Source organism: Aythya ferina, assembly GCF_964211825.1.
Source record: "Aythya ferina genome assembly, chromosome: Z".
Taxonomy (NCBI): domain Eukaryota; kingdom Metazoa; phylum Chordata; class Aves; order Anseriformes; family Anatidae; genus Aythya; species Aythya ferina.
The window spans coordinates 31,262,197-31,288,522 of record NC_140299.1 but is presented as its reverse complement, the minus strand read 5'-3'; the positions used below and the strand labels follow the sequence as shown (position 1 = coordinate 31,288,522).

The window sequence follows — 26,326 nt, the reverse complement described above, 5'->3', positions numbered from 1 at the left end:
GAGGAGGGGGAGTGAGAGAGCGTCTGTGGTGGAGCTCGAGCGGAACCACGACACCAGTAAAGCACTGCTTATACTTAAAAAGTGGCCCCAGGTGACCTGCAATTTGTTTGTTCATTCATTTCTTAATGAAGTTGACTTGAGCCAAACATAATAGTAAAATGTTTTCCTCTCTTTTGTGTGATTATGTTCCTGGGCTACCTATATTGGATATGCAAGACAGGCATTAAGAAATAAAAAACCTTTGCATAAAGTACTATTGAAGATATGGCTTATACTCTTAGAAAGCTTGGCTCAATTTCTATATTCTGCAGAATCTGAACCCACTCTAACTAGGAGAAAGGACAAAGGACAAGAAAGGGAGAAAGAGAGAAAGAAAGAGGGAAGGAAGGAGGGAAGGGAGGAGGGGAGGAAGGGAGGAAGGAAGGAAGGAAGGAAGGAATGAAGGGAGGAAGGAAGGGAGGGAGGAAGGAAGGAAGGAAGGAATGAAGGGAGGGAGGGAGGGTGGGAGGGAGGGAGGGAGGGAGGAAGGAAGGAAGGGAGGAAGGAAGGAAGGAAGGAAGGAAGGAAGGAAGGAAGGAAGGAAGGAAGGAAGGAAGGAAGGAAGGAAGGAAGGAAGGGAGGGAGGGAGGGAGGGAGGGAGGGAGGGAGGGAGGGAGGGAGGGAGGGAGGGAGGGAGGGAGGAAGGGAGGAAAAGAGAAAGAAAGAAGGAAAGAAGGAAAGAAGGAAAAGAAAGAAAGAAAGAAAGAAAGAAAGAAAGAAAGAAAGAAAGAAAGAAAGAAAGAAAGAAAGAAAGAAAGAAAGAAAGAAAGAAAGAAAGAAAGAAAGAAAGAAAGAAAGAAAGAAAGAAAGAAAGAAAGGGAAAAAAAAAAAAAGAGAAGGAAAAAGAATCTTTGTGATCAACTATTTAAAAGCAAGGAAGTATTGGTACTTCCTGTAGTTTAGTCTATACTTATATTTTGATAAACTGTTATATTCGTTTACAGAAAAGCTTGGAATTATATCATTAAAGACCATAGTACAGGATTTTAATTGTAAAATTTCTCCAGATTATTAACTGTTTCAAAAAATCTTTGCAAATATATACTACTTGCAGATAAAATAATTTTGAGGTATTTTTGTATTAGAAACATCTGATTGTAATTTTTACAGTACCAAATGTGACTCAGAAATTTAATGCTTTGAAAATGTTTTCCCCTTTATTGTCTCTCTTGGACAAATACAATCTAATGCGATAGTCTTCAAAGTTTTGCCACTTTACAATAGAGTAAACATCAGTTTATTTTATAACAAACAGCTGTCTGGCAAGCATGACTTTTCTAAAAAGTGTGTTAAGAATTTTTAGTCACACATTCCATTCTGCTTTTGCTATTTTTTTGGCCAATATAATTATCAAAAGCCCTTCTAGTTTATATACATGTAGTTGTTAATAATTTTCCATTTCCTAATGTTTGGTATTTCTCCAACAGTAAGTAGTCACTTCATTTTTGCCTTGTACCCCCAATAAAATTTCAAGGAGGTGGACATGATATTATATCAGTTCTTCCAGACCTATCAGTAATCTCCATTAAGTCTCTGTAATTTTTATGTTCTCAGTCTTTCTCCCTGGCTTGCTGTACTCCAATACAACTTAGCTGTCTTTTTATTTTACTTTGTAATGTCACCATTACCTTACCTAGTACTTTTGTAGTAGAATAACATTTGAGTTCATTTGTATGGTTTGTTTTCCTGGAATATAACCAAGCCCTTCAAATACAGGATGGTATGCTGTAAACATGTCAGCATTCACTTCTTCCTGCTTTACAGTATTGATTCTACATTTATGCTTGTTATTACTGGAAAATCCAGAAGTGCTTATAAGCCAAGCTCCACAATGTGAAAATAAGTGTACGCTTTTGATCTCTCTTTATAGACAGTATAGTACAAGTTAAATTTCCCAGATACTTTACCTTCCTTTTCTGAAAGAAGACCTGATCCTGAGAAAGGTTGTGCAGCAGTGATTCTTGGTTTTGTGTCAATATTCTGCTCCTCTTTTGAAGTGTCATAGACAAGCACATTCATAATTAACACACTTGTCTTCTCTTACTGTCACTGCGCTTTTTTGATAAGCAGGTGTACTGGCTAGATTTCCAGTCATTATGTTCATAAACAGCCCACCATGTGAAGAGTTGTTTTGTCCACAATCTATTCTCTTGCATTTGTCAGATGCCCATTTTTAATGATCTTATACATATAGCTTCCTTTGCTTAGCTGCATTTGGACCTCAGTTTTGGTCTCTACCTCTCCCATTTTGGTGGTATTGGAGCTATTTTAATGAAAACTTTCTTGATACAATGAGTCTGAACTTCCCCTGGTACAGCTTTGTGTTGTTCCCTTGTGTCCTGTCATCACTTACTGGAGAGAAGAGAATAGCACCTCCCTCTCCATTTCCCTTCTTCAGGAAGTTGTAGAGAGTAATGTGGCCACCTCTTAGCTCCCTTTTCTCCAGACTAGGCAACGCAGGTGTTCTCAGCCTCTCCTCATAGGACGTGCCCTCCAATCCTTTTTCCAGCTTTTTTGTTGTCATCTGAACACATTTGATAATATTAATATCCTTTTTATAATGTGGAGCCCAGAACTACACATAATATTCAAAGTGAGACCATACCAGTGCTAAATACAGTAAGACGATCGCCTCTTTTGACTAGCTGAGTATGCGGTGCTTAATGTACCTCAAAATGTTGTTTGCTTTCTTGGCTAGGGAACACTGCTGTCTCATATCAAGCAGGCTGTCAACCAGCACTCCCAGATTCCTTTCTGCAGCACTGCTCACCAGCCACTCATCTCCTAGTCTGTACTTGTGTCTGGCATTACTCTATCCCAGAACTACAATGCAGAACCTTAGTTGAATTTCATGTTACTGCTTGGAACACTGCAAGGGACTGTCTGCCAGCTGGATGCAGCCCCATTCACTACCAGACTTTGAACTCTACCATTGAGCTATTTCATCACTCGGCATAGCATTAACTTGTTTATCTCATAACTGATCAATTTGTCCAGAAAGATGCTGTTAGGGACACCTGTGAAAGACAGCATTGTTTTCTAACTGACTTTTCACTAATCTGGTCAGCTAGAAATTGGCAAATATAGTACGTCCTATTGTCTGATCCTTCAGGTAGGCTTCACCCCAGGCATTTCCTTTATTTTTTATTTTTTATTTTGTGTGAGTGTGTGTGTGTAGAAGTTCATTCAAGAGATTGACTTCCTTGTTGGTTGTCAGATATTTCACCATTCTTTTGATACAGGGTATCAAGCAAAGCATGCCCTCATTTTCAAGTTTTGTCACCAAAGTTTCTTAACCAAATGTGTAGAAACTATAGTTAGATACCTGTCTTTTATTTACCATCCTTTGTAAAAGTAGTTGATCCATGAATATTTTCTTGTGCAGGTAACAACAGGTTTGTTATAGTCCTACTCAATACTCAGGATTTATGCCAACGCTTTTGTACATGACCATAAATCACCTTCACGAATCCAGAACATGTGAGTGACAGGAAAAAGAAATATAGGAATGGCAGAATTTCCAATGTTACCTAATTTCAGAATTTGCAAATTATGTCAGAACAGATTTGTCTTCCGTCCTGTCATTATATATGAAATATCACAGAATCACAGAATCACAGAATTTCTAGGTTGGAAGAGACCTCAAGATCATCGAGTCCAACCTCTGTCCTAATGCTAGCAGTCCCCATTAAACCTTTTTTTTTTTGTTTGTTTAATTTTTTATAATTTTTTTTTGCACAATCCAAAACCCATTTAATTAATGACTCCATTGACTGCGTGCTTTGCACCTCGCCCTCAGCACCATTCATTGGGCATGCTGGGGTAGCTCCAGCTTTCCCAGCTTCCCTTCCACTAAAGGATGAACAACAAAACATTTCCCCTCCCAGCATTATTCTGAACGTTTTGTGAGTATTTTATAGCAAACATAAGGATTACCAAACCAACTGGTCAGATTAATAAAACAATATTCTTAGTGCTGCATTACAAAAGAAATGTGCAAGTGCTCCTCCCAGCTGAAACTACAACAGTTAGCATTGGAATAATTAAAAATATTTGCATAAAGCCCATTCTAATCAGAATATTTCACAATTTTCTAGTTAAGATAGGGTATCAGAAAACCTGAAGGTGAAACATTTCTGCTTGCTCCAAACAGGCTCTTAACAGTTTCTTCCTAACATAATGCGCACACAACAGCACGTTGTCGATTTAAAAAAATATTTAATGCTGCCAAAAACGTATAAAATACAATAAGAATGGCAGTACAAAACAAAATATTTCCTAATTTATTTCTTTTACATCTTTCTACATTAATACAGGCATTATAAAAACACAAGACAGCAAATTATTTTGTTTTGCAAAGTAGCATGCTGGTGGTGTTCTTCATCCCCTCGCTGTAGTTTACGCTGTAAACAGATAACTGAGGTCTTCTTGGTATTTAACAGACCCCACTTTTGTTCCCGAAGAGGGGCTCGTGTCTCACTTTGCATGTCAATAATTTGCAGTTTATAGCTGCAGAATATTCACAAGTCGCGAAGGCTTAGGTGTCAGTCAGTCTCGGCCTTTTTCTTTTTCTTTCAGTCTCATTTAGCTTCTGCTTCATCTGCTGCAGCTTCTGTGCCGTGTTAGCTTTTCTATCCTCTCACAGCCGTTTTCGGACAGTACATTCAATGTTTCCATCTTGAACTTTAGAGGGCAGGTCAGTATTTTTCTCCGTTTGATCTTTGCTGTCCAGGCCTATGCTGTTCCCATTGTACTTCTCTGTGGTTATTTTGGCTGGGTGTGGAGGAGACTGCTCACAACCTGGTGCTTGGTCCTCCTTAGAGAGCTCCTTCCACCGTTTCTGTATAGTTGAATCCCCCATTATAAACTTTGCTCCTATTACAGCCATATATGAAAACCTTAGTTGATCTGGTGTCTGAATAAGTCCCTTTCGGTATTTTCTCATATCCAGTAATACCTTCTTAATATCTACAGAAAATGGGTCCTTTTTTTCCATCAGAACAAGACAAGTGTCTACTAATGAAAACGTGCCGGATCGTCCTATCCCCGCACTACAGTGAACTACTGCAGGTCCGTGCTCAGGACTTAGTGAGCCAGATTCTCTGACTTTAAAAAGGAAGTTGAGGAATGAAGCTGGGGATTCAGGAACTCCAAAATCTGGCCACGTAGTATAATGAAAATGAGATATCATCCTGGACTCGCCACTGTTGATATTTTCTAATTGAAGTAGATGCACTATGTAATAGGATTTGACATCTTCTGATACTAGCCTCACACGGAATCCTGTTTCACTAAATGTCATAACATCCTCTTCTTTTGTTGGCCAATACTGTGCACATTTCACCGATTCTTTTTCAACAATCCTGTTCAGCATGACAACTGCTTTGTTTTTTTGTTGCCATACCATTAACCAAAAATGACAGCATGTATTAGGCAGTGGACCCTGTGTTAAAATATAGTATCTCTGGGCTTCTTCTATGACCACTAGGCTTGCATTGATATAGTCATTTTCTGTGTTCTGCAGTTTTACTCGACTGTGATCATATGGACTAACATCTCTATATCTGTTTCGATTTCTGTTTTCTGGGTATTTTGCAACTCTATGAGGGTAGTCACTGGATTTATGTCGAATTTCCAGGTATCGCGCCTGCCAGTCGTTCGTGGCGTCGATCTCCTGGAACTCCCGCTCGATGGCGGCGGACATGGCGCTGCTGCTGCTGCTGCTGCCGGTAGCGGTGCCGGTGGCGGCGTTAGGGGGAGCGGCCGGAGCGCCAGCTGGCCCGGCGGCCGCCGAGTTGCCCACCCCCGGGGAGCGGCCGAGCGCGCTCCGCTCCGCCCCGCCGCCGCCGCTGCCTGCGCACATAGGGTCACATCTGATATGATTTATTGTTACTTGGAAGGAGGAAGAGTCATAATTGTAACCAAGAAAGACCACCTGAGATATGTAATCTGCCCTTTATGATGTGACAGAATAATTTTTGCTATTGTCTTAATCAGAAAATTTGTTTTGTTTTGTTATAATTAATATAATGTTTTATTACCGAATGCCTCCAAAGAAATGTACTTGGTTGCTCCTAGTAAAGAAGTTACGTAAGTCTGGGGCTTTGTGGCATTAGAGGGTAGTATAAAATATATTTAACATCATAAACAATATATCACAAGTGAACTCTTACATGCCAAATGCACTGTTGTTTGACTTCATTTATGCTTTATTGAACTTTATACTTTCAGTAACCCTATAAATGTTTCACTGTACCTGAAATAAACTTTAATTAGGCAACAAATTAATGAAGTAACAGTTTTTCCCTTAAGTGTAATTTATGATTTGCCTTGGCAAGTTTATACCTGGAAACTGTTTGTTGCTTCTGTTGAATTCAAAATATTATGACAGACATATCAACTGTTTCTTAGGCATCACTGGTGGCACAGGTCCTTCTTAATTTCTCCTTCAGCTATATACTACATTACACTTGAAAGTTGCATCTACATGTTGTGAAAAGGACCACACAGACAGGTTTCTTTCACGATCAGTAACTGCTACTGCTTTATTGAAGATTTAACTTCATTCTCCCTTACTGAGGGCCTAACTTCATCTCTCATATTGAGGACATAACTTGTCTTTTAATAACATGTCTTCTAATTTCCAAACTAAACCTGTCCTGTCACAACTGGAGGCCTTCCTTCTTGTCCTATCAGTAGTCACTTGTGAGAAGAGGTCAATCTCCAGCTCCCTGCACCTTTCTTTCAGTTAGTTTTAGAGTGCAATAAACTCCCCTGAGCATCCTCTTCTCCAGACTAAACAACCTCAGCTCCCTCAGCCACTCGTTATAAGATTTGTGTTCCAGGCCCTTCACCAGTTTTGTAGTCCTTCTCTGAACATGCTTCAGGGCCTCTTTGTCTTTCTTGAAGTGAGGGACCCAAAACTGAATACAGTAATAAAGGTCCAGCCTCACTAAAGCAGAGTACAGGGGGATGATCACCTCCCTGGTCCTGCTGATTACAAAGTTCTTGATACAAGCTGGGATGCTGTTGGACTTCTTAGCCACTTCTAGCCAATTTTGTCTATGTCTATATGTATATGGAGAAGATCTCACCCAGTAAGGCTTTTCGTCTTCTCATTAAGGAAATGGTCTTATATTTTTCTCTCTCTGTATATACATACATGTACTTGCATATATACATATTCTCACACTCACACACACACATATTTTATATTTCATATAAATTATATTGATATATTTCATGTATGTATATTTCATGTGTATATATAGACACATATATACATTTATACATATATTTTGTATATATTACAGAATCAGAGAATCATAGAATGGTTTGTGTTGGAAGGGACTCTAAAGATCATCTAATTCCAATCCCTGTCATAGGCAGGGACACCTTCCACTACACCAGGTTACTCAAAGCCCCATCCAACCTGTCCTTAAGAACTTCCAGAGATGGGGCATCCCCAGCTTCTATGGTCAACCTGTTCCAGTGACTCATGACTCTCAGAGTAAAGAATGTTTTCCTTATATCTATTCTAAATCTCCCCTATTTTAGTTTAAAGCCGTTACTCCTTGTCCTATCACTACACTCCCTGACAAAATTCCCAGGCAAAATTCTCCCCAGAGCCTGTCTTCTTAGGATAGGTGCTCCAGCCCTCTAATCATGTTTGTAGATCTCCTCTGGGTTTGTTCTAATACTTCCATGTGCTCAGGGCTGCAGAGTTTAACACAGCACTCCAGGTGGGGTCTCATAAAAGCAGAGAAGGGGAGAATCATCTCACTCGACCTGCTGGCCACACTTCTTTTGATGCAGCCCAGGATACAGCTGGTTTTCTGGGATGCAAACACACATGGACAGATTATGTTGAATTTCTTTTCAACTGACAACCCCAGGTCCTTCTCCTCAGGGTTGCTCTCAGTACATTCTCTGTCCAGCCTGTATTTGTGCTTAGGATTGTACCAGTCCAAATACAGGACCTTGCACTTGTCCTTCTTGGACTTCGTAAGGTTTGCACAGGCCCACCTTTCTAGTCTGCCAAAGCTTGAGATATATGTATGTATATATACCTTATAGACATATCATACATATATACATATGTACATATCTTATGTATATAAGATATATATCTCATATATATATATGTGATATACTTTATGTATATAAGAGATATATCTCATGTATATATGCGTGTGTGGTTATATATATGTGTGCAAATGCTTTACCTTAATGAATGCAATTATAATGAAAGTGGGCAAATTTATCTTGTTTCTAAAACTCCAACATGCATTTTGACATTTCACACTGTTCCATGTTTTGTCTGTCCACATGCTCTAGGTCACCCTTCTGCATTGCAGCTGTGTGCATGACCCAAAATATAAGGGCTTGCTTCAGGCAATACAGGAGTTGCTCAAGGGACTAAAAGGGATCTTGTTGGGTGAGATCTTCTCCAGGTATACAGCCCATCATTAGTGGCCAAGTACAACAAGGAAGGGAGGTATCTTCACACTGACAACTTCAGCCATGAGATAGAGGTCAGTTCCAGGAAACCTGATAGGAAAAAGAAGTCTTGTCCCATTCATTTCATATAATCATATCATATCCTGAGTTGGAAGGGACCCACAAGAATCACTGAGTCCAGTTCTCAGGTCACCCAAATAAGTCAGACCCTATGTCTGAGCGTGTTGTCCAAATGTTTCTTGAACTCCAGTCATCTCAGTGCTGTGACCACTTCACTGTGGGGACCTATTGCAGTACCCAATCATCCTCTCAGTGAAGACCCTTTCACCTTTCCCTGATATCCAGGCTGAACCTCCCCTGTTGCAACTTCAAGTCATTCCCTTGGGTCCTATCACTGGTCACCAGAAAGAAGAGATCAGTGCTTGCCCCTCCACTCCCCTCCTAAGGAAGCTGTGGACCACGATGAGATTTTATACTGTGGCACCCAAAACTGCACACAGTACTCAAGATGAGGCCACACCAGAGCAAAGTGGTACAATCACTTCCCTTGCCGAGCTAGCAATGCCATGCTTGATGCACTATTTACTTCACAATATGAGATGGGGAGGGGTGGAGGGGTGGGAGTGGTGCTTGTTCTTGTTCAGAAGAACCTGCCTTATCTAAGCTGCTGTATTGGAAGGGTTGGGTAGAAACAAAACACCAGCAGAAGGAGCAGGAGTGACTGAGCCACTTGTACCAAGAAAAGTTAGCTGACATTTGGGTGAGAATATGATGAAAGTGAGAGAAAAAAATAAATAAAAACACAATTCTAACATATTTGCTTTTATGGGGGTTCAGTTTCTTTTTCTTTTTTTTTTTTTTTTTTTTTTTTTTGGGGGGGGGGGGGATGGATTGGGAAAGGAATCCCACATTTTTTTAATTTTTTTTTTTTTGGTGCAAGAGGAAGATGAGTTGAAAAGTGAAGGAATAGCTGACTGGGGTCTCAGACAGAAGTATTATGAAGTGTTGAGGTAGTCTTTGGGAAGAGAAAAAAAGACGCAGTGGTTGCTGCTAGAGCTTTCCAGCACTTTTACTTTTCCAAACTAAGCAACTGAAAGGAAGCATAATTCTTCAGCTCTCAAAGCTCCTTAAAGTGGTATTTTAGGATTAATTTCTTTGATTCGCAGCTTTTCACATAATTGAGCATGTTTCATAAGGGGAATCACTCCAAGAGAGTTCATGACATCCATTACACACATCTGCACAAAGTCCATGTAGATACCTGATTAGACAACTCATGACCACAGAAGGAAGCATTAAAAAACTGCACAAATGAATGAGATACTTTATTGTGCCAGCTTCAATCTGTTTTTCCCATCAGCCATAATTATAGTCAGCTAAATCCATTAACTTCTTAAATACATTTTAAGCTACATATTCAGAGCAAGTACTGCCCTGAAATTGAGATATAGTTTTATAACAACCTTTTCATTCCACCAAGCAAAGTTTACTGTTTTTTTTGTTTGTTTGTTTTTCTCAATAATTTTGCCACTATGTAAGATTATTTCATTTTTTCTTTAATTAGATTACTATGTACCAAAATCAAATAGAAATTTATTTACCCAACAAAATTTGTAATACATATTCAGACCAAAGAACAAGCTTTTGAGCTTGTTCAGGTGAAGCTTACTCACTCAAGCTCAATCAACTTGGAAAAAAAAAAGAAAAAAAAAGTTTCCAAACAAAGCAAGCAGACTTCCAGGTCTGGAGGATTTTCCAAGCGGGCAGTTCTACTGCCTTGTTACTGTAGTCCTAATGAGAATGAATTACTTCCTCTTACATTATTACAGGCTTCAGGCATCATTGTCCTACAATCTTGTAAAGTACATTGGCTTCTCTTTATCCAGAGGTTTCATGCAATAACTTCAGTAAATGCTGAAGTGGATCCAGATGAAGAAGAGAAAGAAGAACTGCAAAAATAACAGACACAAGAATAAGAAAATGGAAGAGAGGAAAGGAAAATATAGGTAGAAGAGGAGAAACAGTATAAAAGAATAAAGAATGGAGATAACTGGAGAAAGAAAATGAAGAAATTGGAAAAACTGAAGAAAATCAAGATGTTCTAGGGGGTGAAGTCTTTTCAATATACTTGTCTTACATAACTTCCAAAACTTATTTATTTCCTGTAATAAACTTTTTGAATTTCTTGATGTTACGCTTAAAATCTTGCTTATGAATACAAAGGACGGCCACCTTAAATAGTAGGTAGAATTAAAGTTAGTATTACAATTAGAATTATTATAAATAGAATTACAATAATTTAGTTCGAAGTGACCTTCAAAAATCATCTTGTCCTGACTGCTTCAGAGGTAACCAAAAATTAAAGCATGTTATTAAGGGTATCATCCAAATGACTCTTGAACACTGACAGGCATGGGGTATCAACCACCTTGCTAGGAAGCCTGTTCCAATGTTAAACCACACTCATGGTAAAAATCTTTTTTCTTAATATCCAGTCTGACCTTCCCCTGGTACTGCTTTGTGCTGTTCCCTTGTGTCCTGTCATCACTTACTGGAGAGAAGAGAACAGCACCTCCCTCTCTGATTCCCCTCTTCAGGAAGTTGTAGAGAGTAATGTGGCCACTTCTTAGCTCCCTTTTCTCCAGGCTAGGCAGCACAAGTGTCCTCAACCTCTCCTCATAGGACGTGCCCTCCAATCCTTTTTCCAGCTTTGTTGTCGTCATCTGGACACATTCAAGAATCTTGATATCCTTTTTATAATGTGGAGCTCAGAACTACACATAATATTCAAAGTGAGGCCACACCAGTGCTAAACACAGTAGGACACCACCTCCTTCGTTGTTCTGGATGCTCCATCCTTAGAAGTGTTCAAGGGCAGGTTGACTGGCACCTTGGCCAACCTGATCTAGAGGGTGGCATCCCTGCCTATGGCAGAGAGGTTGGAGTTAAATGATCTTTAAGGTCCCTTCCAATCCAAGCCATTCTAGGCATCTATGATTCTTTTGACCAGCTGGCTCTGATGCAAATTTCCTCTTCTGGCAGTCTGTCAAGGATGTGTAAAGTAAAGCAAATGCACTATTGTTAACAGAACTGAAAACCTGATACTAAACTATATTAGTCCAGGTGTAATTGTCACAGAAGAAGGAAAAAAAAAAAAAAAAAGTCATATAACTAACAATTTTAGGCACATACTTCTTAGTTAGTATCCCTTCCCCTGTGGGAATACTTACCATTCTCCTCTGCTTTTCTAGATCCAAACATTTTGAGGGAGCAAGTGCTGTGAATTGTCAGCATCTGGAGTTCTCTGCCAGAAAGAATACAATGTAAGGGTACAGAGAAGGAGAGTGTCTACTCCTTTAAGAGTATCAAGGTCAAGGACCTTTTCCAATGCAACAAGGGACTGTAATGCAACAATGCAATAATGTGGACTGGGAGGGTAAAGAAACTGCAGAGCCCTGAAAATTCCTGAGGGGTGTGTGGGGGGGAAGATGGACCAGGAGTAACAAAGAGTTGTATTCTGTTTTTGGCTGTGATAGAGCTAATTTTCTTCATGGGAGCTTGTATGTGTCATGTTTTGGATTTAGGAGAAAAATTATGCTGATAACACATGGGTGGTTTAGTTGTTGCAGAGCAATGCTTACGCAGTGTCAAGGACTTTTCAGCTTCTTGTCCTGCCCTGCCAGTGAAGAAGCTGGGGGTACACAAGAAGCAGGGAGAGAACAGAACTAAGAAGCTGGGAGAGAACAGTTGACCCATCTGACCAAAAGGGTATTCAAAAACATATAACATCCTTTGGAATAATGTGGTGGTTTTACCATGCTGGGCAGCTAAACACCACAACCACTCTCTCACTCCCCCTCCTTAGATGAGGAGGGGAAGAAGTAAAGTAAAGAACAACTCATGGGTTGAGATAAGGATTATTTAATTAAAGGAAAAATAATTTTTATTATTAAGAAAAGATTATTATTAACTAAACAATTTAACTAAAGGGGAAAAAAAGGGAAAGGGGAAAAGGGAGGGGGAAAGGAAAACAACAAAAGAAAATAAATAAACAAATAAAGGCTATGTGGAAGTGCAGAGGAAAGAAATTAGTCTCTACTTCCCACAAATGAATGATGCTTGACAATGTCCTTGAAGCAGGGCCTCAATGCACATAGCTGGTGTTCATGAGGAGGACCAACGTTTTCACGAGAGCCCACCCCTCCCCTCTTCTTCCTGTTTCTACCTTTTATTGCTGAGTGTGACATCACATGGTATGGAATATCCCTTTGGTTGGTTTAGGTCAGCTGCCCTGGTGATGTTTCTTTTTCTCACATTTTTGCCCACCTCTTAGGAGGGTTAGAGAGAGTACTGATACTGTGCCAGCACTGCTCAGCAGCAGACACAATACTGGTGTGATACCATGGCTGTTCTGGCTACAAATGCAGAGCACAGCACTGTATGGGCTGCTTCAGGGAAAGTTAACTTCCCAGCCAGACCCAGTACAAATAAAAAAAAAGGAAATAAAAAGAAGCTGGTGAGTTGGTGGGGGATGGGGAGGGGAGGGGGGAACAGCCACTGCACAGGGACTGTCTGGGCATTGATCAGTGGGTGGTGAACAATGGCATTGTGCATTACTTGCTTTGTATATATATATATGTACACACACACACACATCATAATATATACATGTATATATAAAGTATATATACATAATCATAATAATGTAAAAATATAGTAATATTATGTAAACTATATAATTATACATGCATTATTACCATCATCATCATCATCCTTCATTTTCTGTCCTATTAAACTGTCTTTATCTCAACCCACAAGTTTTACCTATTTTCAGTTCTCTCTCCCATCCCACTGTGGGGGTGGCAAAGGAATGAGCAAATAGCCTTGTGGTACTTAGATGCCTGCCAGGTTGAACCACAAGAAGGGAGCATAGCTAGAAAAGGTTATAAAAGGGCCAGTCACACATAGAACAGGGCCAGTCAGTATGTTTGTCTGGCCAAATCCTGCAGCTATTCACCACAGTCTGTCCTATCTTCTTACATTTCCTTAAATCTTCTCTTATCCATCCATTTGCATATTCATAATTTCTCTCTTTTCTGTATGCATGCAGCAAGGACAATGTGCTAGCTGCTGGTGACTCCTGTATGCATGTGAGTGAAGGCTGGTGCCAGCTACTGGAGTGACTATGGTCTCCTACTTCCGCAGGGGTAGGAGCAGTGTGTGCTCCCAAACCAGCTACTTCTGGGGACTGGCACGAGTGAGGCAACTGAGGGTTCCACACATGCTACTGGAGCAGGTCTGCAGGTCACAGCCCATGTGCCCAGTTCTGGCTTCTGGGGGTCCACAAAAGGGAATGCAGCAGCTGTGTCCTGCAGTCTAGGAAGAGACCCAAGGTTCTCAGGCAAAAGGCTGGGCCCCAACAAATAAGCAGGAGTGGTCCTGGGCTGGAGCAACTGGAGGGGGTGGCTGCACGTTTCAACACATTTAACATATGACATTTGTATTGATGTCTTCTTCCTCTTGGGATCTACTTGGACTCTTTTCTGAATGTTTATTAACATGTTTTCACATCTTTCCCTTCTTCACTGAGGTACAGCTCCATATTACATATGAATTCACTATAGAGTTCCTTTATGTATGGTAAATATTATAGAACCATAGAATCATAGAATAACATGGGTTGGAAGGGACCTTAAAGATCATCTAATTCCAACCTCCCTGCCATGGGCAAGAAAGCTATTCACCAGATCAAATTGCCAAGTACCTTTTCCAAAATGGTCTTGACCTCCTCCGGGTATGGGGCATTGACAAATTCTCTAGGCAACATGTTCCAGAGCCTCACCACCCTATAAGTGAAAAATTTCCTCCTAATGTCTCATCTAAATCTCCCCTCTTTAATTTAGGACCATTTCCCTTGTTCCTACCATTATCTGCCTCAGTAAAAAGTTATTCTCCATCTATGCTATAAGCTCCCTTTAAGTACTGAAAGGCTTCAATGAAGTCTTCCTGGAACCTTCTATCCTTCAGGCTGAACATCACCAGCTCTTGCAGCCTGTCTTCAAAGAAGAGATGCTTCAGCCCTCTAATCAACTTCATAGCCCTCTTCTAAAGCCACTCTAACAGCTCCACATCCTTCTTGTATTTGGGATCTCAGAGATGGATGCAGCACTTCAAGTGGGTTTTCATGAGGACAGAGTAGAGGGGGACAATCACCTCACTCCACCTGCTGTTCACTCCTCTTTTGATGTAGCCCAGGATGCAGTTGGCCTTTTTGGTTGCAAGTACACACTGCTGGCTCATGTCAAGCCTTTTGTCCACCAGAACCCCCAAGTTTTTTTTCTGCAAGGCTGCTCTGAGTGAGTTCTTCTCCCAGTCTGTATTCCTGTCTGGGATTGCCCTGACCCAGGTGCAGCACCTTGCACTTGGGTCAGGTTCAACCTCATCAGGTTCACATGGGCCCTCTTTTCAGGCTTGTCTAGCTCATTTTGGATGGCATCCTTTCCTTCTGTTTTATCGGTTGCACTACTCAGTTTGGTGTCATTTACAAACTTGCACTCAATCCCATTCTCTATGTCTTTGACAAAGATATCAAACAGTGCTGGTCCCAAGACAGATCCCTGAGGGACACCACTAGTCACTTGCCTCCACCTGGATATAGAGCCATTGACCACCACCCTCCGTGTGTGGCCTTCAAGCCATTTCCTTATTCACTGAACAGTCCACCCATTAAATCCATATCTCCCCAATTTAGATATAAAGACATCCTGTGCAACAGCTTCAAAGACCTTGCAGAAGTCGAGGTAGATGACACTGGTCAGTCTTCCCTTATCAACTGATGAAGCCACGCTATCACAGAAGGCCACCAGATTGGTCAGGCACAATTTGCCCTTGGTGAATCCATGCTGACTGTCCTGGATCACCTCCTGGTCTTGCATATGCCTTGACATTGCTTCCAGGATGATCAGTTCCATGATCTTGCCAGGCACAGAAGGCTTACAGATAAGCTCACTTATCTGTAGTTCCCCAGGTCTTCCTTTCTACCCTTCATCTGACTTCATCTGACTACCAGGACTTTTCTTACGTGGTGGAGAGTGGCTTGGCAACTACGAGTTAGTTCCCTCAAGACCCTAGGATGCATGTCAATGGGCTCCATAGATTTGCACGTGTTCAATTTCCTCAGGTCATCTTGAGCCTGCTCTTCTTCTGGGGCTGAAGCAAGGATTGTTGAAGCTGTGCCAGGGGGAACAATAGCAAGGCCGGGGGATAAGGTAATGGCCCAGCTGAAGTGCATTTACACCAATGCACGCAGCATGGGTAACAAACAGGAGGAGCTGGAAGCCATCGTGCAGCAGGCAGGCTACGACTTGGTTGCCATCATGGAGACGTGGTGGGACCTGTCTCATGACTGGAGTGCTGCAAAGACTGGCTATAAGCTCTTCAGAAGGGACAGGCAGCACAGAAGGGGTGGTGGTGTGGCTCTCTATATTAGAGAGTCTTTCGATGTTGTAGAACTCAAGGCTGGGAATGACAAGGTCGAGTCCCTTTGGGTTAGGATCGGCAGGGACAACAAGGCTAGCGTCCTGGTCAGGGTCTGTTATAGACCGCCAAACCAGGACGAGGAGACAGATGAGGAGTTCTACAGGCAGCTGACAGAAGTTGCGAAATCCTCAGCGCTTGTTCTCGTGGGGGACTTCAACTTCGCTGACATATCCTGGAAGCACAACACAGCCCTGAGAAAGCAGTCTAGGAGGTGTCTGGAGAGCGTGGAAGATAGCTTCCTGACGCAGCTGGTTAGTGAACGTACCAGGGGTGGCGCCCCGCTAGACCTTCTCTTCAGAAACAGAGAAGGACTGGTGGAGGATGTGATTGTCAGGAGCTGTCTTGGGCAGAGTGACCACGAAATGGTGGAGTTCTCTATTCTTGGCGAGGCCAGGAAGGGGACCAGTAAAACCACTGTATTGGACTTCCGGAGGGCTGACTTTGAGCTGCTGAGGACACTGGTTGGTAGAATCCCTTGGGAGGCAGTTCTGAAGGGCAGAGGGGTCCAGGAAGGCTGGGCGCTCTTCAAGAGGGGAATCTTAATGGCGCAGGAATGATCTGTCCCCACGTGCCCAAAGACGAGCTGGCGGAGAAGAAGACCAGCCTGGCTGAACAGAGAATTGTGGCTTGAGCTTAGGAGAAAAAAGAGGGTTTGTAATCTTTGGAAAAGTGGACAGGCCACTAGGGAGGACTATAAGGATGTTGCGATGCTGTGCAGGGACAAAATTAGAAAGGCCAAAGCTCATCTGGAGCTCAATCTGGCTACTGCTGTTAAAGATAAAAAAAAATGTTTTTATAAATACATCAACACAAAAACAAGGACTAAGGGGAATCTCCATTCTTTACTGGATGCGGGGAGAAAGAGTTACAAGAGATGAGGAAAAGGCTGAGGTGCTTAATGCCTTCCACTATCCATGAAGAACTGGTTGGTGACCTGGTAAGGCACTTGGAAGTGCACAAGTCGATGGGGCCGGATGGGATCCACCCAAGGGTACTGAGAAAACTGGCAGAGGAGCTGGCCAAGCCACTATCCATCATTTATCAGCAGTCCTGGCTATCAGGGGAGGTCCCAGTTGACTGGCGGCTAGCAAACATGACGCCCATCTACAAGAAGCGTCGGAGGGCAGACGTGGGAAAATACAGGCCTGTCAGTTTGACCTCAGTGCCAGGGAAGCTCATGGAGCAGATCCTCTTGAGAGTCATCATGCAGCAATTGCAGGGCAAGCAGGCAATCAGGCCCAGTCAGCATGGCTTTATGAAAGGCAGATCCTGCTTGACTAACCTGATCTCCTTCTATAAGAAAGTGACGCACTGGGTGGATGAGGGAAAGGCTGTGCATGTGGTCTACCTTGACTTCAGCAAGGCTTTTGACACCGTCTCCCACAGCATTCTCCTCAAGAAACTGGCTGCTCTTGGCTTGGACTGGCACACGCTTCGTTGGGTTAGAAACTGGCTGGATAGCCGGGCCCAAAGAGTCGTGGTGAATGGAGTCAAGTCCAGCTGGAGGCCAGTCACTAGTGGCGTTCCCCAGGGCTCAATGCTGGGGCCGGTCCTCTCTAATATCTTCATCGATGATCTGGACAAGGGCACTGAGTGCACCCTCAGTAAGTTTGCAGATGACACCAAGCTAGGTGCATATGTCGATCTGCTTGAGGATAGGAAAGCTCTGCAGGAGGATCTGGATAGGCTGGACCGATGGGCTGAGGTCAACTGCATGAATTTCAACAAGGCCAAGTGCCGGGTCCTCCACCTGGGGTGCAATAACCCCAAGCAGAGCTACAGGCTGGGAGATGAGTGGTTGGAAAGGGAGGTGATTGTCCCTCTGGACTTGGCTCTGGTGAGGCCGCACCTCAAGTACTGTGTTCAGTTTTGGGCCCCTCACTACAAGAAGGACATCGAGGTGCTTGAGCGTGTGCAGAGAAGGGCGACGAAGCTGGTGAGGGGCCTGGAGAACAAGTCCTACGAGGAGCGGCTGAAGGAGCTGGGCTTGTTCAGCCTGGAGAAGAGGAGACTCAGGGGTGACGTTATTGCTCTTTACAGGTACCTTAAAGGAGGCTGTAGCGAGGTGGGGGTTGGTCTATTCTCCCACGTGCCTGGTGGCAGGATGAGGGGGAATGGGCTTAAGTTGCGCCAGGGGAGTTTTAGGTTGGATGGTAGGAAGAACTTCTTTACCGAAAGGGTTGTGAGGCATTGGAACAGGCTGCCCAGGGAAGTGGTGGAGTCACCATCCCTGGAAGTTTATAAAAGACGTTTAGATGTAGAACTTAGGGATATGGTTTAGTGGGGACTGTTAGTGTTAGGTCAGAGGTTGGACTCGATGATCTTGAGGTCTCTTCCAACCTAGAAATTCTGTGATTCTGTGATTCTTTTACAGTGACAGGGACTTTGTTTCTCCAGTCTTTGCTTAGAGGTTCAGGGAAACAAGAGGTAGGAATTCTGACCGGCAGTGAAGACTGAGTTAAAGAGGTTGTAAAGAGAAAATTGGTAAATTGGTCCCTGTTTAGCTATCAAAAAATAAAAAATGATCAACTCTAGTCATTTTCATAACAATAATCCATACAATCACTTTGTGATAGAAAAAAAGCAGCAGCTAAAGGACTCGATATATGATGCAGACATTTTGACATTGCCTAGTGACTAAGAGGCAAAATCTGGGTCTTGCCCTTGTATAAGGGCAAGCACTAAGATGCATGTAGGTTAATGGATACAGCTGGTGCACTTTGAAGAGGACTGGAGGTTTTGTAATATCTATTAAGCGATGTTAAGAGTGTTGCCATGTTTTCCAGTTGCTCTGGGCCAGGAGTCCCTCCAGTTGGGCTGTTGGAACCCATCCTAGTGCCTGGGGATTTGTGTTCTCTGCCCAGTCTGAGGGATGCAATTACCACTGACCCTTTTGCAGGTTCAACCAGTAGCAATTCTGAATGTGTATCTGAGAGAGAGAGAGGGTGGAGAAGAAGAGAAAAAGGGAGAAAAAAACAAGAAAGCGAGGGGGAGAGGGAAGGGGAGAAGGAGAGGGGCAGGAAGAGGAAGAGGAAGAGGAAGAGGAAGAGGAAGGGGAAGGGGAAGGGGAAGGGGAAGGGGAAGGGGAAGGGGAAGGGGAAGGGGAAGGGGAAGGGGAAGGGGAACAGGAACAGGAACAGGAACAGGAACAGGAACAGGAACAGGAACAGGAACAGGGATGCACTTGACACTGACACAGCCAGTCATACAGGCTGCCACAGACAAGGCACTGCCTTCAACTTCACCTGTGTTAAGGTCTCACATGAAACATAAGCAGACAGCTCTCTTGTCCAAGAGGCTGGCAGCAGGCACATGGTCTGTGACCCACATTACTTCTCCAGCTGGCAGTGCTGAGTCCCTCGTTCACACCAGTCCCCCCAATAGCTGGTTTCAGGATGCACACACCATTCCCACTCCACTGGCTGGAGGCAGAGACACCCTGCCACATTTGCTACAATAGCTGGTACTGCAGGCCAAAAGCGCCTACACCCACAGTCTGACTCCTGTAGTCAGCCCCCAGTCTATCATCCCAGTGTCCCCAGTAGCTGGCACTCCAGGTACAAATACTTCAAAACACCTTCTAGGGGTGCTTCTAGGCCCCTCCAGCTCCTGATGTTAAGCTCCACACACACACACACACAATAGTTGACACTGGGTCAGGGGCACCTACTGCCCTGTTTTGGTGCTAGTACTGGCACCAGATTTCACTCACAAACACAGGTCTCACCAGTAGCTAGCACTCATTCCTTGTAGCACAAACACACATGGATGGGGTGTGAGATTACACAGAGAGATCATTAGGAAAATATTTAATAAGATATAAGAAGATAGGACAGACTGCTCAGTAAACACTCTGTACAGAAGAGTACTAAACATGTTACTGGACCTGTTCCACACAAGACCAGACTCTTTTAATCCTTTTTCTGCCTAGCTTGCCCTCCACCTCCCATCTTTGTTACTCCTGGCTTCTCCTTCGCCTGCACATCTTTTCACAGAATATTTACAGAATCACAGAATGGTTGAAATTGGAAGGAATCTGTGAAGCTCATCTGGTTCAACCTCACAGCTCAAGCAGAGATACCCAGAGAAGGCTGCCCAGGACCATGTGCAGGTGGCTTTTGACTACCTCCGAGGAGGGAGACTCCATGATCTCTGGGCACTCTTTGCCAGTGTTCAGTTACATTCACAGTAAAGAAGTGTTTCCTGGTGTTCAGATGGAACCTCCTATGTTTCAGTTTGTTGATATTGCTTTTTGTCATGTCACTTGGCACCAATGAAAAGAGCCTGGTTCCAGCCTCATTGTATCCTCTCTTCAGGTATTTTTACACACTGATGAGATCCCCCGGAGCCTTCCAGCCCCTTCTTGGTTGCCTTCCGTTAGACACTTTCCAGTAAGTCTATGTCTCTCTTTTCGTGGGGGACCCAGATTTGGACACAGAACTCCAGTTGTGGTCTCATCAATGCTGAGTAGAGAGTGGAAGGTTCATCTCTCTTGATCTGGTGGGAATACTTTGCCTAATGCAGCCCAGGATTTCATTAGCCTTCTTCATAGCAAGGGCACATCGCTGATTCATGTACAACCTGGTGTCTACCAGAACACACATATGCTTCTCTTCCAGGTTCTTTTCCAGCTGTGTGGCCCTCAACCTGTACTGTTGCCTTTTGTTGGTGGTGGTGGTGCTGGTTGGTTTTTCCTCCACAGGTGAAGGACTTTTGGTTGGTCCAACTCTGGTTGGACTTCTTAAGGTTCCTATCATCCATTTCTCCAGTCTGTCCAAGTCCCTCTGGATGGCAGCATGGTCCTCTGAGATATCAGCTACTCCTTCCTCAGTTTTGTGTCATCAGCAGACTAGCTGAGGATACATTCTGCCCAATCATCCAGACCTTTAATGAGAATGTTAAACAAGACTGGATGCAGTATTGACCTCTGAGGTACAACACTAGTCACTGGCCTCCAATTAGATTTGAAACACTAACCACCACCTCTGATAGGAGCAAGGGGGAATGATCTTAAACTAAAACAGGATAGATTTAGATGAGACATTAGGAGGCAATTCTTCACTAAGGGTACTAAGGTTCTAGAACATGTTGCCTAGAGAATTTGTGGATGCCCCATCCCTGTAGGTGTTCAAGGCTGGGCTGGTTGGGACCTTGGCCAACCTGATCTAGTGGGTGGCATCCCTGCCTATGGCACAGGTTTTGGAGTTAGATGATCTTTAAGGTTCCTTCCAACCCAAGCCATTCTATGATTCTACAATTGTTAAAGTGCCCCAGTGTACTGCTTCCCTCCCCACTGAGGTAGTTGAGAATCACAATAAGATACTGCATCTGAAGATGCAAGGTGCTACCATTAAGTCTTTCTGTCTCTCTTTTTTTTCCCTCTTTCTCCCTAACAATGTTACTGGTTTCCAGTTAGTTATCCTTCTAAACTTTTTGTTTGTTTGTTTGTTTTAATTTGTTTCAGAAAATAGTATAATAAACCATGGATCGTCTTGGATTCTGTGGCTGAGAAATTCTTTAGGATTCACAAATAAGTGAATTATAAAAATAGGGTGTCTGGACAACATATTTGTTTTTTCATGTGACTTAGGGTTTTTTGTTTTATTTTTCTTTGTTTTGTTTGCCTACAGTATGATCATACAACTCTGTACAGTATCCTACATGTATTTTCACACAGAATCACAGAATCACAGAATTTCTAGGTTGGAAGAAACCTCAAGATCATCGAGTCCAACCTCTGACCTAACACTAACAGTCCCCACTAAACCATATCCCTAAGCTCTACATCTAAACGTCTTTTGAAGACTTCCAGGGATGGTGACTCCACTGCATCTTGCTGTAGTTATTAAATGATTATTCCCCTAAAGACCTTAGAATTCCCCTAAAGACCTTAGAATTCCCCTAAATACCTTAGAATTTTTGAAGTTTGCCTACCCAGTAATAGATGTCACCAGCCTTTCCTGACTTGTCTCTAACATCTAGCTATTGGCTGAAAGAGAAGATAATATTTACAGAATAAACCTCCTCCTCAAATGTCTTCATTAATCATTTAAAACAACTATACAGATCAATAGAAAGACCATTTACATAGTTTCTTCTTGAGTCTGTCTTATCAGCTGGAGTCAGAAATTTCCAGGAGCTCCTTTAATACAGTTTCTAAAGCTATTTCCCTGTGAGTTCAGGTAAAACATGCAGTGCCCTGAATGACACAAGAGATAAAGTAACAGCCTGAGTTACTTCTGAAAATCTCAGTGTGGTTGAAGTTCATGTCAATACAGATCAAAGTGTGAGTTGGGCTATCCAAGAATTTTCTACCTCTCCTGGCACACCAGGGCAAGGGATGAAAGTAATGGTCCATTTTCAGTTTTGATATGGATAATTATGGATAAATATTCTCAGTAGAAAGCATGGTGATAGCATGAAATATTTATTACTCTACAGTTACCTTTCTTGACTCTCATCATACTTGATTCCACTGGTCAGATGGCAGAAGGGGTCTATCATGTTGAAGAAAATGATCATGTCCATCTTTCAGTTTTCCTCTCTTAACCTGTGACATCAAGCCATCAACTGCCATCAATAGCTACTAATTGTAACTTCAGCTTCCCTGCAAAATATTAGATGGGAAGGAAAAGCACAGATTGTCATTGCAAGGACACAACTCATAACAGAAGGGCAGTTACTAAAATTATTCTTTTCTTGTGTATCTCCTCCAATTCCTCAGCTTTTAAGAAAAAAAAGGTCAATTTTCATGGTCGGGCTTTCTTTCTTTTTTGAAATTGAAATAGTACATGTGAAAATGGGAATGGTATATTATAAAATACCAAATGACTGACATTCAGAGAAGGTATATTTAATCAGAAGATACTGTTGTGATATGGTACAAAATCAAAATCAAAGTTCAAGAACAAAGTGACAAAATAAAGCAATGCTGCGTCTGTTTAATACTGTATTCGTAAATGTGAATTACCTTTACAATTTGCAAAGAAAGATGTCCCTCTTTTACTTTACATTCTCTTCCTTATGATATTTGTTCTGACATGAATACAGTTCTGATATAACTTGAGTGAGAAAATAGAGCTTCAGTATAATATTACTTTAACAGGAAGCATACTGTTACTACTTTTAAGGCTTTAAAATGCTAACCAACTTGGCAGCTTGTTTTGATCAGGTCGTAATATATGTCCAATGGAACCACACTTTCCCTTGTACTGATGCACTTAATATAATAGCGTTGAGTTGGTAACTGACTTATACAACAACAATGTCCTTATTCTAGGAAGTTCTGTATTACTGTTTTACTTTCAGGACAGTTCTTAAAAGCTAAAATGTTTATGCATAGACTGAGGAATATAAATGTAAAATAAGTTAAATTATTATTTTCCTCTAAGAAAAGCATATGCAATTGTTCTTTCACAATATATAAACTTTGCTGAAACTGAATAAAGCCATTTCAACTTTTAACCCAAAGTAATGCTTTTGTACTTGAAATTCTTTTGTGTGTAAGGACATAATACAGGTAGTGGAAGAAAATGTAGGGCAGGAACACTCCTTACAAAGACTCGGTATCCCTACTACCAAGGAAAAATTTTATCTAGGCTGATTTCCCTGACCTGTCAGAATGCTGAAAAAAGCCCAATAGTATAAAACCTGCTCTCTTTGTTAATAAAAATCTTCAGCTTCAAGGAGTCACTGAAATCCTAACCAATATCTAGCAACAGATTCTCTGACAAGGGCCTGTTTGAAAAAGAGGGAAGTCAATAAAAGTAAAGTGTAAGTGTACTGTTAATGGCAGGTTCTTGTAGGCATTTTTCCCCAAATTATACCATTCCTATTCAAATACCATCTCAAGAGTCTCAGACAGTGTCAAGTGCAATCATTGTTATTGCAGTTGCCAAGGTAATCAATTGAAATCATAATGAAGGGAACAGAAGGAAATCAATAGAGTCTGAAATTACAAATAAAGAGAAGCTATCCTTTAAAAGCATTTGGATGAAATCTTCCATATTAATGGAGTCAGAAATGGCTGTGTCATTCAGAAGCAGTGTGGTGCATAATTCACTTGAGTGCATTAGAACACCTAAAAGCTATTGCAGCAATTAGGCATGCCTACCAAGAAAGTGTCCACCTTTGAAGAAGCATCACTGAATTGTTTGTTTGATTCCAATATATTTTCATGTTTAAAATTATAATTTTTTCCCAAAACAACCAACAGGATGCAATCTCAGTAAACGTAGTTTCTATCCTCTTTTCACAGATAACTAGTGATAGGACTAGAAGGAATTTCCTCCAGTTGTGACAGGGGAGGTTCAGGTTGGAAATTAGGGGGCATTTCTTCTCAGAAAGAGCAGTCAGGCATTGGAACGTGTTGCCTAGCGAAGTGGTGAAGTCACCGTCCCTGGGGGTATTTAAAGAAAGATTGGACGTGGTGCTTAGGGACATAGTTGAGTGGGTGATATTGATGGAAGGGGATGGTTGAACCAGATGATCTTGGAAGTCTTTTTCAACCTTAATGATTCTATGAACCTGTGATTCTATACAATTTTTTGTTGAAGGAGTTTATTTAACGTTCAACTGCTCTTCAAGAATTTTCTTGCAGTTACATGTCCTGCTCATATGCAGCCCCATTCCAAAGGAATCTGTGCACCTTCAGTGCCTCTGAGCCTGTTGCACATTCCCAGTTAATGACAGTGCTGAGCATTTAAACTCATTTTTACACATAAAATGCACTGGTGTCCTCACTCGTGTTATTTAAGGTAAATTTTGGAGAGCACATCCCTATACTTAGTCAAATGCATTCTAAGGGTGGTCAGGATGGTACTGTCTATTTCTATTTAATGTCTTGGGACAAAAATGATACAAAGCTTGGAGGAGTGGCTGATACCCCAGAGGACTGTGCTGCTGTTCAGATGGTCCTCTACAGGCTGGAGCACTGGGCAGTGGGAACCTCATGAAGTTCAACAAAGACAAATGTAGGGTCCTGCACCTAGGGCAGAATAACCCCATGCACCAGTACAGGTTGTGAGCTGATCTGCTGGAACGTAGCACTGTGGAGAAAGACTTGGAAGTCCTCATGAACAGCTGGGTAACCATGAATCAGCAATGTGTTGAGACCAAGAAGGCCAATGCTGTCCTGGGGTGCATTAGAAAGAGTGTTACCAGCAGGTTGATGGAAGTGATCCTCCCCCTTTACTTAGCCCTGGTGAGGCCTCACCTGGAGTACTGTGTCCAGTTCTGGGCTCCCCAGGACAAGAGGGACATGGAGCTACTGGAGATAGTCCAGCAGAAGGCTACAAAGATGATCGGAGGACTGGAGCATCTCTCATATGAGGAGAGGTTGAGAGATCTGGGTCTGTTTAGCTTGGAGAAGAAAAGACTGAGAGGGGGTCTTATCAATGTTTACAAATATCTGAAGGGAGGGTGTTAAGAGTATGGGGGCCAAATTCTTTCCAGTGGTTCCCAGTGATAGGACAGGAGGCAACAGGCACAAACTGAAACATGGGAAGTTCCATCTGAACATGAGAAAACATTTCTTTATTGTGAGGGTGACAGAGCACTGGTACAGGTTGCCAGAGACGTTGTGGAGTCTCCTCCTTTGGAGATATCCAAAACTTGCCTGGATGCAATCCTGTGCAAGGTGTGCCAGGTGACCCTGCTCGGAAGAGTGGGTTGGACTAGATGATCTTCAGACGTCCCTTCCAATCTCAGCCATTCTGTGATTATGTGATTCAGTGAAAGGGTTCTTTACTTGGCTTCAGAGAGGGTGGCAGAAAGAGATGGAAGAGTTGAATATACACTTCTGCTGTGGGTGCTCTACTAGCCAAATGTCTTTGTTCCAACTTGCAATGTCCAGTAAATAATTATTCCAGAGGAGAAGCTAAACAAGATGCGATAGTCTGTTGCTACATTCATTTGGGACAAGGAAGACATGGCTCCTGGCTTCTGAGCCAACTGGAGCAAGGAATTGAAGTATCCAGTGGAGCAAGAAATCCAGGTCTCTTAGAGTTAGCTATTATGTTATGCAGTCATGGTTCCTGCCTCTCTCCTTCTGGTAAGGTAGTGAATATTTAATAGTTTCATGCAAAATGGAATAGCTCTAAAGGAGGGGTTTGAAAAATCTATAACACCCTATAGTACTGCTCTTAGGTGTTTTATGCCCAAAGAAAAGTACCATCAAATGAACAAGTTAGATGAATCTATTTGTGTCCTTCCTGAAAAGAGTACTTAAACTACTTAGTCACTTCTGAAGAGGGAAATGTGCTAGTGTCCACATTACAGTTCCTTTAGC

At 42.3% G+C, this 26,326-nt stretch overlaps 1 pseudogene across 1 annotated transcript; it reads right to left on the bottom strand.

The window, feature by feature from the left end:
* Positions 1-4,240: 4,240 nt before the first annotated feature.
* On the bottom strand, positions 4,241-5,905 carry LOC311427171 (tyrosine-protein phosphatase non-receptor type 2 pseudogene; annotated as a pseudogene). The gene has a single exon. The product of its transcript is annotated as a tyrosine-protein phosphatase non-receptor type 2 pseudogene (transcript).
* Between the last annotated feature and the right edge of the window lie 20,421 nt (positions 5,906-26,326).